We start from the raw sequence: 13480 nt of genomic DNA, 5'->3' as shown, positions 1-13480 counted from the left end.
TGGCTATATGAACAAAGAATTAACCAATATCTAGATAAAATAAAACAAAATAAAGAAATAGAAATATAATGGCTTAATATAAAAACAATACTAAATGCAGCAGTAAAGGAAATTTTAGGACAGGCCAAAAAATTCAATAAAAGGAAAAAACTGAAGATCTGGGATGATACAATCAAAGAAATAATCAAAAATAAAAAAAGAAGCCTATCACAAATGGTTAAGCAGTAAAAGATTAGAAGATGAAATAGAATATAAAAGAATAAGAACCAGAGAATCATGGAACAAATTTGTTTCTAATTTAGAACATGATTTATATAAAATAAGACCCAATGTATATAAGATTTTGAAACACTTAAATGCAGATACCAAAGAAAACATAAAATTAAACACTGAATTGAAATTAGAAAAATTTCTAAATTACTACACAGAACTGTGGAGAGATAAATATTTTAAAAAATCAACTGGCAAAAAATTAACGAAAATGAAAAGGAAATAACTGAAGAAGAATTAGAAATCAGCCTGAAAGAAACAAGAAACGGAAAATCACCTGGAGAAGATAAGCTAGGTTCAGAACTATATAAATACGCAAGAACAAGATTCCAAGAAAGACTCCTATTATTTTTAAATAATATTTACTCAACTGGTATTCCCCCAATAGAATGGAAAAAACCAATTGTGATTCCTGTCTTTAAAAATGGTAACAGAGATGACCCTAAAAACTATAGAGGTATCAGTATACTGAATTCCTGTTACAAAATATATAGCAGAATCTTAAATAGCAAACTAATGAAATATTCCGAAAACTTTATTTTAGAAGTACAGAATGGATTTAGAAAAGGACGATCATGTATAGACCCGGCCTTTTGCCTAAAATTAATAATAGAGAAAAGAAGAGAATACAATTTAGAAACATATATTGCATTTATTGACTTTGAAAAAGCATTTCACAAAGTTAAAAGAAACATATTATTTAACATATTAAAAGAAAGAAAAATACCAAATAATATCCTAAAAGCTATCAGAAGTATATATGAAAATAATCAAAAATATAAATAAGATTAAATCACTAGCTATCATATACGAGAGAGATAAACCAAACGGTCTGACAGGGATGTCCCCTCTCAGCAACTCTTTTTAATATCTACTTAAATGAAATAATAATAAAATGGAATAAAAATTTACATCAAGGAATTAAACTATCTCCTACAGTAAGCTTAAACACTCTCCTCTTTGCCGACGACCAAATAATAATTACAAATTCTGAAGATAAACTACAGAAAGATATTTTAGATCTAAATGAGATATCCAAAGATTATGGTATGATAATATCAAAAGAAAAATCAAAAACTATGGCCTTTAATGGACAAGATCCAGAAAGAACTAAAATAGTAGTAAGTAACAAGATCTTAGAACAGGTGAATTCATTTAACTACCTAGGATGTATGATCACACGTGAAAACGAAAAAGATATAAATTTAAAAATTGCAAAATATTTAAAAATAACAGGTGTAATTAACTTTATATTTAAACCAAACCTAGTTCAAAAACAAACCAGACTAAAAGTATACAATACATTAGCCCTACCAGTCTTAATGTATGGAAGCGAAATCTGGACAATAAAAAAAAAAAAAGATTAACAACAGCAGAAATGAGGTTTGTGAGAAAAACTGCAAAGTATACCCTATTTGATCACAAAAGAAACGAAAAAATTATGAAAGAATTAAACCAAGAACCAGTAATAGAAAAAATTAAAAAAATATAAACATAAATGGATGGAACACATTTCAAAGAATGAAAACAGAAAGATTACCAAAACAAGCCTTAAAGTACAAGCCATTAGGAAAAAGAAAACCAGGATGTCCTCTTAAACGATTCAACGATGACTTCTAAAGCTGGAACAGGCCATGCTAGGTCTAAATCCTTGATACGCATGATGATGATGATGATGATGATATCTTATCTTGACACTTGCACATCCACTGATTCCATGGTGGCAAAATGAACTTTTGCTTTAAAACACTCAACAACTTTTGTCAGGAAAATAAAATAACAGACATGATCTTTTTAAGATGTTAATGGTTGGATAAAGTTGTAAAAAATGAAGACATTTGAAGAAATTTAATTATTTATAGTTTAACTGAAAAGATTAAGGAATATACAGGTAATGGAAAGAGCATTTGTATAGAATGGAAAGATATCGGATACCAAAAGAAGTGGATAATTACAGACTCAAGGGGAAAAGAAAAAGATAATTTACAAAACAGAAAAATCAGTGAAGTCAGAACAGGCAAATGCCTAATCTTTGAAGAGAAAAGAAGAAGAAACGAAGTATTATACATGAAAACAGTGGATTCAGAAGGTATGGAACTCAAACACATTTGTCATTTATTTATCGGATAAATAAAAGTAAGAAAACGTACATTGACCCGACCTATAACTACGGCTGAAAAATTCATATAACTGATGTTAATTGTTAATTTAACATCGAAAACTAAACCGAAGTACTTTCATTAATGAAAAATTTCAACTATTCTTGAATAATAAATTTCATTAGCAGAAGTTCATGGACTCACGAGATATATTATTCAGTTAATTAGTTATTATTACTGACAAATATCTTTTGAAAATATCGAATAATAATTTGATACCTCAAAGCTGCTGAACACTTGCATTTGTAATTTTTTTTTTTTTTTTACATTTGATTTAAATCACATTTATAACTAACTTTTATTGTCAGTATTTTGACAATTTTATGTAATCTAATTTGGCTAAATATTTCTCTTCAAAATATCTTGCACGTTGGGAAATTTCCATCCTACATAACCAGTTACGTAAATGAAATCAAACACCCTTGGCGGTATACACCCACTCACCATATGTTTGTCGGAAAGCCTTGCTCTGAATAATACAAGAAGAGTTGCGTTCTCTTTGCACGTAAAAGGCCTTGAAGTCACTGACCTGAAAAGTTATTTAGAATGAAAGAAAATAATACAAAAAAGAAAAAAAATTCTACAGAGCCTTGTTTACGCATTCCTATTCAGTCACAGAGAAAAAGAATATTATGTCAATTCGCTGTTCGAAAGAAAAATCTCAATTTCCGACCACTTGTTTTGTCGCATTAACAACGCGCAACTGTTCGATTTGTAAATGGATTATCCGTGAATCCAATTGACTTCTTGCCAAATCAGCTTATGGATTCAGTGCACGGCTTTCAGCATTGAATTGTGAACCGATGTAGGTAATGGTTAATGATTTGTAATATTATTTCTTCCAATATCAACTATTACCAGTTGCTTTTTTCCTTTCTACATCTCCTGTTACTTTCAATTATATCTCCTGTTACGATAAGTGGTTTTGTTTGGAATCATATGCTTATAATGAACAACTAAGTTAATATATCTCTCAACAAAATTACGTATTCGGTATGCTGTTATACCTATACTGTTACTAATTAATTCTGCTTTTCCACCAGCATTCACTGGTAATAAGGTATATTTATGATGTTCCCAAACTTGTATACTTTGCATCCCTTAAAATATTTTATCAATTTTACGTCCCTCTAGAACATGATATGAAAATTAGCTACCGGTATACTTATTTTTGTGATATAAAGTTAAATATAGATATTTCGAATATTAAGTATCATTGCATGTTATATCTCCAGCGAATTTAAAATAAAATAAAATTAAAATTAAAAAAATTAAATTTAAGAAATCAAATTCCCAGAATTTGATTCATTTTCATATGATTCCAATTATTAAAATTTATGGAGAGTCATAGAGATTATCAAATTATTTTAAATTATTCCAATCTCTGTGATTCAAATTGCTACCCGGATCAAGAAAATTATTTTTAAAGTGCTCCTGCACATGTCGCTAAAAAAGTGTCTCAATAAGTCCCACTCCACACACTCACACTTTGGAACTTCTGTGCTAATGAGCAAAAGTAACAAGCGTATAGTTATATGCCAGCTAAAACTGGCCCGAATGACGTTTCCGAAGATTGGCCTCATTATTAATTTCATTAATGATCGGGCGATTGACCCTCTTCATAGTCTGCTATGTTTATCACACTGAAAATTATAGACTACGAAGAGAATCAGCATGATAGACTGTGAAGACGATATTTTGCTTTGTTTACCGATGGATTTATTTGTTTCTCAGGAGGAAAAATCTCAGTCTTCTGGGGGGGGGGGAGAAGGAAAAAAACGTCTATCTCAGCTTTAGTTTAAGCTCGTTTATAAATCTCTCTCGCTTTTAGAAAGCGAGAATACGAACGAAAATATTTCCTCACAAAGCATACAATGTTCATTTAACCGACTGTGTTATGGAGTTCGGACAGAATTAAGGAAATATTAATAGCATTAAAGAAAAGAACCAAAGAATGGAAACTAGGCAGATTTGGACACTGATAACGATTTCACTCCCAAAAATATACACCTTACAAAAGTAAGCTAGCATTCAGAACACAACTTGAAACCCAGCATCGAAAACAACTATCAGGCCATCGAAACCCTTAATAAAATCACGAGTAAAAGGCACACACACAGAAAATTATATTCTCGTTGATGTATTTCCAGAAAGCTTCAGAAAGTAAACAATGTGCTTACTTGGCTACAAAACAATGGAAGTTTATTAATATTAAAAACAAAAAAATGCCGTGTTTTTCAATTACTGCATTCCATAAGTGTGCTATAAAATGTAAAAGTAATGTTCTTATAAAGTTTTTATTTTTACCATACCTCGGATATAAGGGACTTTATTTATTTAATTTTAATTCTTCCCATTTCATATTTCCAAGCACAGTTATTAGTTCATTATCCTCCACATTTTTTTTTAATATACTAATTTTCGGCACAGTTTTAAACTAATATAGTATATTGAAATCATCCCTTCCTTCAAGATATCCAGGTGCGTTCAAATTTGTACTTTATATAATATATTTAAAATTTCAATTAATGATAATTTAATTAACTAATGAAACATTCATTAACTGTTGATATTTTAAGGCCAGACCTAGCAGGTTTCTTTAAGCACAATCCTACATTTCGGCTTTTTTTTTTTTTTTTTTGATGCTTTGTTTTGTAATACTAGATCAAGCAAATATCTTAAATACCACAAGTGTTTCGTCATAAAAGAAACAAGTATGATATCTAAGGAATTTCGGAATTTTTTTAGGACAGACTTGCAATATCAGATTTACTTCTTAATTTATCTTCCAAATTTCTTCCAAATTATTTCTTTATTATTTCTTCCAAATTTATTAATTTGGAAGAAATAATAAAGAAATAAATATTGTATCTTACTTAAATAAAAAATCATACTACAAGAATCATATTTATTAAACTTCAAAAATCGGACACTATTTTGTTATAACAAACCTAGAAAATCTTGGAATTTTTGTGATGAGTATACATATTGTCTTAACAGAGCAGTAACATGTTGCTCAGTGACATCATTCTCATCACAACAGGAAATTGCGCAATTTCTTGTTGTAACCACCAACAGTGGGAATACTGTTTGTAGAAGCATCAAAAGCAAGTTTTGTGACAATCGCAGCAGGTTATATATTAGAATACCTTTAAGATGAGATTATCGTGTTTCGTCATCGTGGTACTGGACATGCAGCGAACATTTCTGGAAAAGAAGTTGACATGATGCTGTTTATTCAAGTTGAATTTAAAAAGAGTTACACTTAACGATGGTATTAAAGCTCCATCATCATTTTATATCCAAATATATTGGAACTAAAAAGTTTAGAATTTTACCAGACAGTTTATGAAAATATAACCTTCGGCAATAGGAATTGCCTTCGTTTGCACTACTTAAAAAGACACGGACTCTGCCTAGAAGTCCTTATATTCGTCTTTTATTATTAAAAGATTAAAAGCCCTCAGGGCTTTTAATTATTTTAATCTTTTAATAATAAAAGACGAATATAAGGACTTCTATTTTAATGCGTATATATATATATATATATATATATATATATATATATATATATATATATATATATATATATATATATATATTTATATAGACAGAAGTTTTTATGGTTCTCTCTCATCATTTCTGTACATCTAATTTAATAAATGTACACTGAAAAGTGAGAGAATAAAGTTACCTCCCAAATGTATATTCCACAGGTGGCTATCTAGTCTTCCTACGAGGAAGTAACATAATCTTATCAAAAGGGTCAAGTATTGACAACATCTTTTGTATGCTCACGTTATCCTTATCATCTCCTGAGTTCCGGTTATTCAATGAAATAATACCTAAGCATTCTTTCCTCTTCTGTTATGTCCATTCATTTTTACAGGCATATCTTATGTTTAGCATGATAAGCTCCGCTAGTATTATTTGAATCGATGACAGAAGTTAAAAATAAATAAAATAATAAATAAATAATAACAATAAAATAATAATAATAATAATAATAATAATAATAATAATAATAATAATAATAATAATATATATATATATAATATTGAGATGTACTGAGATTTTTATTTAATAAGGTCAAAGCACCTTATGGTAACTTGTTTTGGTAAAATATTTATAAGCTCTGTATTACTTAAACCTTGGTATGTCTAAGCATGGCTCCCACTGATGAGACCTCAATAAAGGTCGAAACCGGTCTGGGTAGTGGCCTCTTGCCTTTAATACAAAGCATCATACATCTCCTCAAGGAGATGTGCTTGCATTAAGGGTAAATATTAAAATTAGTGATCAGAGCTTATTCCACCTTTACCACGAGTTGCCCAAGACTTGCACTACATGCGGGTCACCCAGACTTGCACTACATGCGGGTCACCCAGACTTGCACTACTTGCAGGCGCAAACTTGACTTACTTGTCTGTTTGCTTACTTGGGAAATGGATTAAAACCAGGTTTATAATTAAAATAGCTTGGTATCTTTAATGTATTATACCCAAGGTAAAAAACTTTCTACATATATATATATAAAATAAAATTTCAGAAATTTTGGCAATTCATCGTTGATTTTTGTAGAACTAAAATAACGGACGAATTAAAAAAAAATTCTTATTGGATACGGAAGAGATGCTTTAAATCTCATTTACATTTTGTAGAAACACTTTAGAAATTATAAGTTACAGTGTATCCATATGTAATTAAGGAAATTTTCGATTAGGCACTACTGGAGTTTGTAATTTTCAAAACATTAGCCAATGATGGCTGATATTTGCATCATTAGAAATCAATACTATTTGAATAAAGGATAATTTTAATAGAAAACCGATTGGACGCGAGATATAAACAATAAAATTATGACATTCATCTTTGGAATTTAATCCAGAATCTCATAATGTAAAGAAATGAGATCATTTTGCTTATCTGGGTTAATGGAAACGTAAGAAATTAGTTATGCATTGACGAAAGTTAACCAGAATGACGGACTCAGCTCAGAAAACCAGGAATTGTTTGTTTCATTCGAAACTGGTATTAATTATATTTTATACAGGTCGAGTGAACAGATGAGTGAACATGCTCCTTTATAATTTGGAGGAAATAATTTTCTCCAGAACCATTCGTTGTTGGTGAATTTCTTCTTTTCCATTGCTGAAATAGCTGTTTCTAGGGTGGAAGGACTTATTATGTTTATTTATTTTTAAGTGATATAACGAGTCTCCGCAGCTCAGTCAGTATAGATGAAGCCCTTTGGTCAGAAAGACCTGGGTTCAATTTCCGTCAGATGAGGAACATTTATCTGATCTCATTCGACGAAAGGTGAGTTAGCCGGTCTCATATGGGGGTAGGGGTATTTTACCCGTATACTCGGATTTTTTCGTCCTCCAGAACAGGCAAACCTGCCCGTGAACACATACAGATCTACAGACATAGGACCGGCCACCTTATCCTCGCTACGGCAGCGATTAAATGTAGAAAACTCCTCTACTACCGCAAGGTAAAGGAGGAAGGGAAGGAACAAGAAGAAGGAATGTTGATATAACATTGAAAAAAAAAAAGAAATTCCTTTGTTAAGTTTTTCTTTCTAAAGATGACTAAATAATGTCTGCAAAGTCATTTTCGTATTAACTTACCTCATTCTCCGTTGGTTGGTTGGTTCAAATTATATCAAGTCAACCAACATCATGGGGGAAGAGGGGGTCATATGTGTTTTCCAGTAGGTATGACTACTTTGCTAGAGGGACTTAAACTTCCTGGAGAAATCTTTCCAAGTAAAGCTATAACATCATACTATTCTTCATGGCACATATTTCAGAAGGTGCAAACAATACTTCCATTAACTGGTTTTTGCAAAAGTAAGCCATTTCTATTGAGTTAAGGACAACCAATTTCTTTTAGTACAAGTATAGTATAAGCTTAGAAAAACTTAGAAAATACACTTACACTTTCTGACAGGAAAATTTGTAAAAAATTGATTGAGACCATGTATGTTTGGGTAATTTAAAAACCTTGCTCTTTCCTCTTGGACTTTCGGTGGTGAATGGATAGATGGAAATGGGATACCGTATTGGGGGAGACATGGTTTTATGAAGGGTAGGTCATGCCTCAGTAACTTGTTCACGTTTTATAATACAGTAACAGCTGAGTTGGATGAATGTAATGGGTTTACAGTCATTCTCCTGGACTTTGCAAGAGCCTTTGATAGAATACCACATGGAATTTGAATCACTGAACTGCAGCACATGTGGAATGATATAGGGTTGGTGAGATGTATGAGAGGGTAGTTGATGCAGAGATATCAGAGAGCAATTTATTGAGGATTAGAATACAGAAGAAGAAGAAGGTCTGTGACTAATGACGTGCTGCAGGGCTCTGTTCTTGAGCTGCTACTGTTTAATATGTACATTAATGATATATAAAACTCTGAGCCAATGCTTCAAACAATTGCACAAGAGGGCCTTCTAAAAGCAACAGGAAACAAATCCGATTACAAAAAGGAACAGCAAACTAACCGATCTGTGTGCTGGAAAAATAAACCCCTGCATGGCCAATTTCTTCGAGATACTGAGGACAAAACTGATGTGAACAAGACGTGGCAATGGCTACAATATGATTATATTAAAAAAAGAAACAGAAGGATTTATTCTAGCAGCTCAAAAACAGGCATTACAAACTAATGCAAAGAAAGCAAAAATTCTGAACATCAATAATAACAGCAAATGCAGATTATGCGATGAAATATGAGACTGTAGAACATCTAATCAGTGCCTGCAGCAAGATAGCACAAACTAACTATAAATACCGCCATGATCAAGTGGCCAAAATAATTCATTGGCATATATGCAAAAAATATGGCTTTCCCACTTCTGTTAACTGGTGGCAGCATAAAATAGAGACAGAACTGGAAAACGAAAGAGTGAAAATTCTCTGGGACTTTCGAATACAAACTGAAACACAATAGACCATCTAACATCGACAGGTTTGGATTATCGATATCGAAGTACCCAGTAATAACAACACTAACAACAAAGAACTGGAAAATATTGCTAAATATCGAAGTTGGCAGGCTCTGGCTTAAACACACCAGAGTCATCCCAATAGTTATCGGAGCACTTCGTGCAATTTCAAAGAAGCTATCCAACCATTTACAGCAATTAAACGTCAACGAAGTGACCCCATATGACCTACGAAAAACAGCATTACTTGGAACAGTCCATATTTTACGACGCTACCTGACAGACTATTCTTAGATTCTTGGGTGGAATCTGAAGTATTCATTACCGGTCAAATTTTAGTTTAAATGATATATTGTTTTGACTGTGTATCAAATATGTGAATAATAATAATAATGGTATTGGACTTCTTCCTCAGAAAGCATGCTTAGCACTTTCAACATATACCTTTGACTGAGACTTCAGATTGCAATAACCATTAACGCTAATAGACGTTCCTTGTGAGCTCCTTGAAACACTAGTTCGAAATTTAGAATAGGGTTACGGGATGTACATGATCTGATATGTTGTTTAAACATATGATATCATTTTGTTGTCCCTTCAGACATATCAATAGATACGTCCATTCCACCTGCTCCACTGCAGGTGTTGAACACATGAAAGTAAAGAAAGGGTTCAGTGAACATGTGATTGTTTTCAAATTTCCTTACCTTGGTGTCGACCTGTTTAGCCGAATAGATAACACCTCTGTTTTCCAACTTGCATACTATAGATTCAGTTCAAATTCCACTGTATCATAGACGTTTCTGAATATCGTTAGGTAGTATAATTTTCATCGGCTGGTGTGAGATCATTATTTATGATAAACGAGACATGTTTCTATGATCTGCCATTCTTCCAACCAACTACCTCGAGATTTTTCTTTCTGTTCCGCGAAGGTAGATGCTTTCCAAATTAAACACAGAAATAAAACCAGGGTACCCAGTATCTCACCTCTCATGATACCTTCGTCCTGAGCTCGTTCTACTGTCCTTTCACTATCTTATTGAAAGGTACTGTTCCTGATTACTAAAAAAAACAACGAGTGCATATATGGATGATTCACCCACCGTTCAAATTACATTCCACAGAGTATCCAATAATCACACTTAATTAAGCTAAGTAAGCTGAAATGACTAAGTACATTTTTCTGATCTGTCAAACCAATAAGTGGAACTTTTGAGAATCAGACTGTTGGAATGAAATTTACTGATAAAGAGTGAAGCGCGAAAGTTATCCGCGTTTTTATTGTATTCTTAAATTCCTTTTATGTGTTCCTAGACCATAAACATGACTGATGGAGGAGCTAGAATTTGAAACGAACCTGAAAAATTCAAAACTATTTACTGATTAATCAATTTACTATTTGAAGGCAGTTTTATTGCCCAACCGGAAGAAAGGCTTCAGTACTTTTTGCTAATTCTGTCGATATGAACAAAACTTATGAAAAACATTCTCGTATTAAAAGTAGTGAAATACAAGAAATTCTCTTAGCCGATATAGATATACCGGAGATTTTAAACAATGTCGCGTTTGCTGGTTGGATTTACTATATATTGCGTTTTTGCTGTTTATTATAGGATATTATAGCGAAAGAACAATACTGCAGTGCAAAGGAAGACCCAAAAAAGAGAAAATGCATTTTCTGTAAAATACACTGCTATGAAATGATAGTTGCAAAATGAAACAGGAGTACAACACTGACAAGCTCCGTACAGAGTTCAATTTGGATCATGAACATACTTCAACACTTCTCAAAACGTCATCATCTCAAATGTCTTCCAACTCCTGTTATGCGATTCGTTTGACTAGTGATGCAAGTTCATAGGCAATAAACAACAAAGTAATGTAATTATAATTGAGTTAATATCCTAATAAAAGACATTATCTCCACGATTCAGTTTTACTGTCCGGTAGCTTCATGGCAATCCCAATCACGAAAAACATAAATGAAAAATAAATAAATAAAATAATGTATATATGCCATCATCATCATGCGTATCAAGGATTTAGGCCTAGCAGGCTTGTTCCGGCCTTAGAAGTCATCGTTGAATCGTTTAAGAGGACGTCCTGGTTTTCTTTTCCCTAATGGCTTGTACTTTAAGGCTTGTTTTGGTAATCTTTCTGTTTTCATTCTTTGAACGTGTTCCATCCATTTATATTTATATTTTTTAATTTTTTTCTATTACTGGTTCTTGGTTTAATTCTTTCATAATTTCTTCATTTCTTTTGTGATCAAATAGCGTATATACTTTGCAGTTTTTCTCATAAACTTCATTTCTGCTGTTATTAATCTTTGTTTGTCTTTTTTTTTATTGTCCAGATTTCGTTTCCATACATTAAGACGGGTAGGGATAATGTATTGTATACTTTTAATCTGGTTTGTTTTTGAACTAGGTTTGGTTTAAATATAGCGTTAATTACACCTGTTATTTTTAAATATTTTGCAATTTTTACATTTATATCTTTTTCATATGTGATCATACATCCTAGGTAGTTAAATGAATTCACCTGTTCTAAGATCTTATCTCTTACTATTTTAGTTCTTGCTGGATCTTGTCCTTTAAAGACCATAGGTTTTGATTTGTCTTTTGATATATATATACATATATATATATATATATATATATATATATATATAGGCCTAGTATATATATATATATATATATATATATATATATATAAATTTTCTAATTCCTTTTTTATTTACCAGTGGAGTAAGTGACATCCGCCAAACTTCATGCTTAATAATCGAAACATGAGGGTACTCTTGTCATAGGATTAGATGGAAGGAAAGTGACGAAATATGACATACAGCTGCCATGCCCATACCGTGTTTTTAATACCATCTAGTGTTATTTGTAGGTCGGGTATGTTCTGTTAGCAAATTTAATAACGGAATTTATTCTAGAAGGGAGGAAAATCCTACTTGCCACGCCAAAGATGACCAAATTAGGAACAGACCGAAACCAAAAAAGGTAAAAACTTCCTCTAGAATCAAATCTGCAACTACTGCGATCCGAACCCAAAGCATGCTGGTAACAAAGCGTATATGTTTTACTTTAACCTCAAGTATTATAGTGATATGCTTCTTATCTATGTATGATACATAAACCTGCTCTTATCTACACCAAAGCATTTAAAATATATGTCAATTAATTGTGCGATGGAAAATATATGCATTACACTGACTGGTGTCAACTTACTAACATTCATGATTCTTTCAAATGCAATGGGGAGAAGACATTTTCTTTTCAAGGAAAATTATTTATTGCTAAATTGAAGCCGAATGGCTTCAACATGGTATAAGTTATATATTAAAATGAAGAATATTATGGAAAAATTCATATTTCACACCAAGTATAAAAAGAAACTTAAAAGTATCGAGAAATAAATAAGAGAGTTTATGTACAAACGACCTTCGACATTGAAATCTTGGACACTACTTAAAAGGCAAGAGCTTTGCTCAGGAGCATCCATATGTTCGCTCTTTATTAGTACTTAAATTACATTTCACTGGCCTGACAGCTGTTTCGAACTGTTGGTTCTCATCAGAAACCAGACTGTTCACTACTTTACCCGTCATAACTGAACTCTCAGTAGGTGTATAATCAATATGACTTTCTGACGTAGGATTGCTAAAGTATACTGAACAGAGACTTTTTATTTTCTTCAGGTTTCTGTCAGGTCTCTAATGAGAACCAATAGTTCAAAACATGTGTCAGGCCAGTTAAGCCTAATTTAAATACTTATATAATCCTACTTATAATCCTACTTGTAAGCTGACAGAAAAAGATAATCGGATTGAATCTATGGGAAACGACCCTGGAATGGAAAAGGTAAAACAAAAATGGAAACGACAAAATATAATACACATAGCAAACTGGAATGTAAGAGGAATAGCATATAAAGAAATAGAATTAGACCAAATATTAAATGAAAGAAATTTTAAAATAGCAGTAATCACTGAAACAAAAAAGAAATTAAAAGGAACTATGAGAACTGAAAATTTTAATGTGATATACAGTGAAGTCGACAGAGACCAAAGAGCACAAGCAG

General features: G+C 31.9%; 1 protein-coding gene across 1 annotated transcript in view; it reads left to right on the top strand.

The window, feature by feature from the left end:
* The first annotated feature begins 3178 nt into the window (after positions 1 to 3178).
* LOC150110016 (NAD(+) hydrolase sarm1-like) overlaps positions 3179 to 13480 on the top strand; it is a 51447-nt gene continuing 41145 nt past the window's right edge. Inside the window, exon 1 of the mRNA XM_090390639.1 lies at positions 3179 to 3234. The gene's annotated coding sequence lies outside the window, so the exon portion shown is untranslated. The remainder of the gene's footprint in view (positions 3235 to 13480) is intronic.

This window comes from Typopeltis vanoorti, chromosome 1 (genome assembly GCF_054136105.1).
Source record: "Typopeltis vanoorti isolate ZY-2024b chromosome 1, IOZ_Tvanoo_1.0, whole genome shotgun sequence".
Classification (NCBI taxonomy): Eukaryota; Metazoa; Arthropoda; class Arachnida; order Uropygi; family Thelyphonidae; genus Typopeltis; species Typopeltis vanoorti.
The sequence above is the reverse complement of the archived record's forward strand: the minus strand, read 5'-3'. Positions and strand labels throughout refer to the sequence as shown.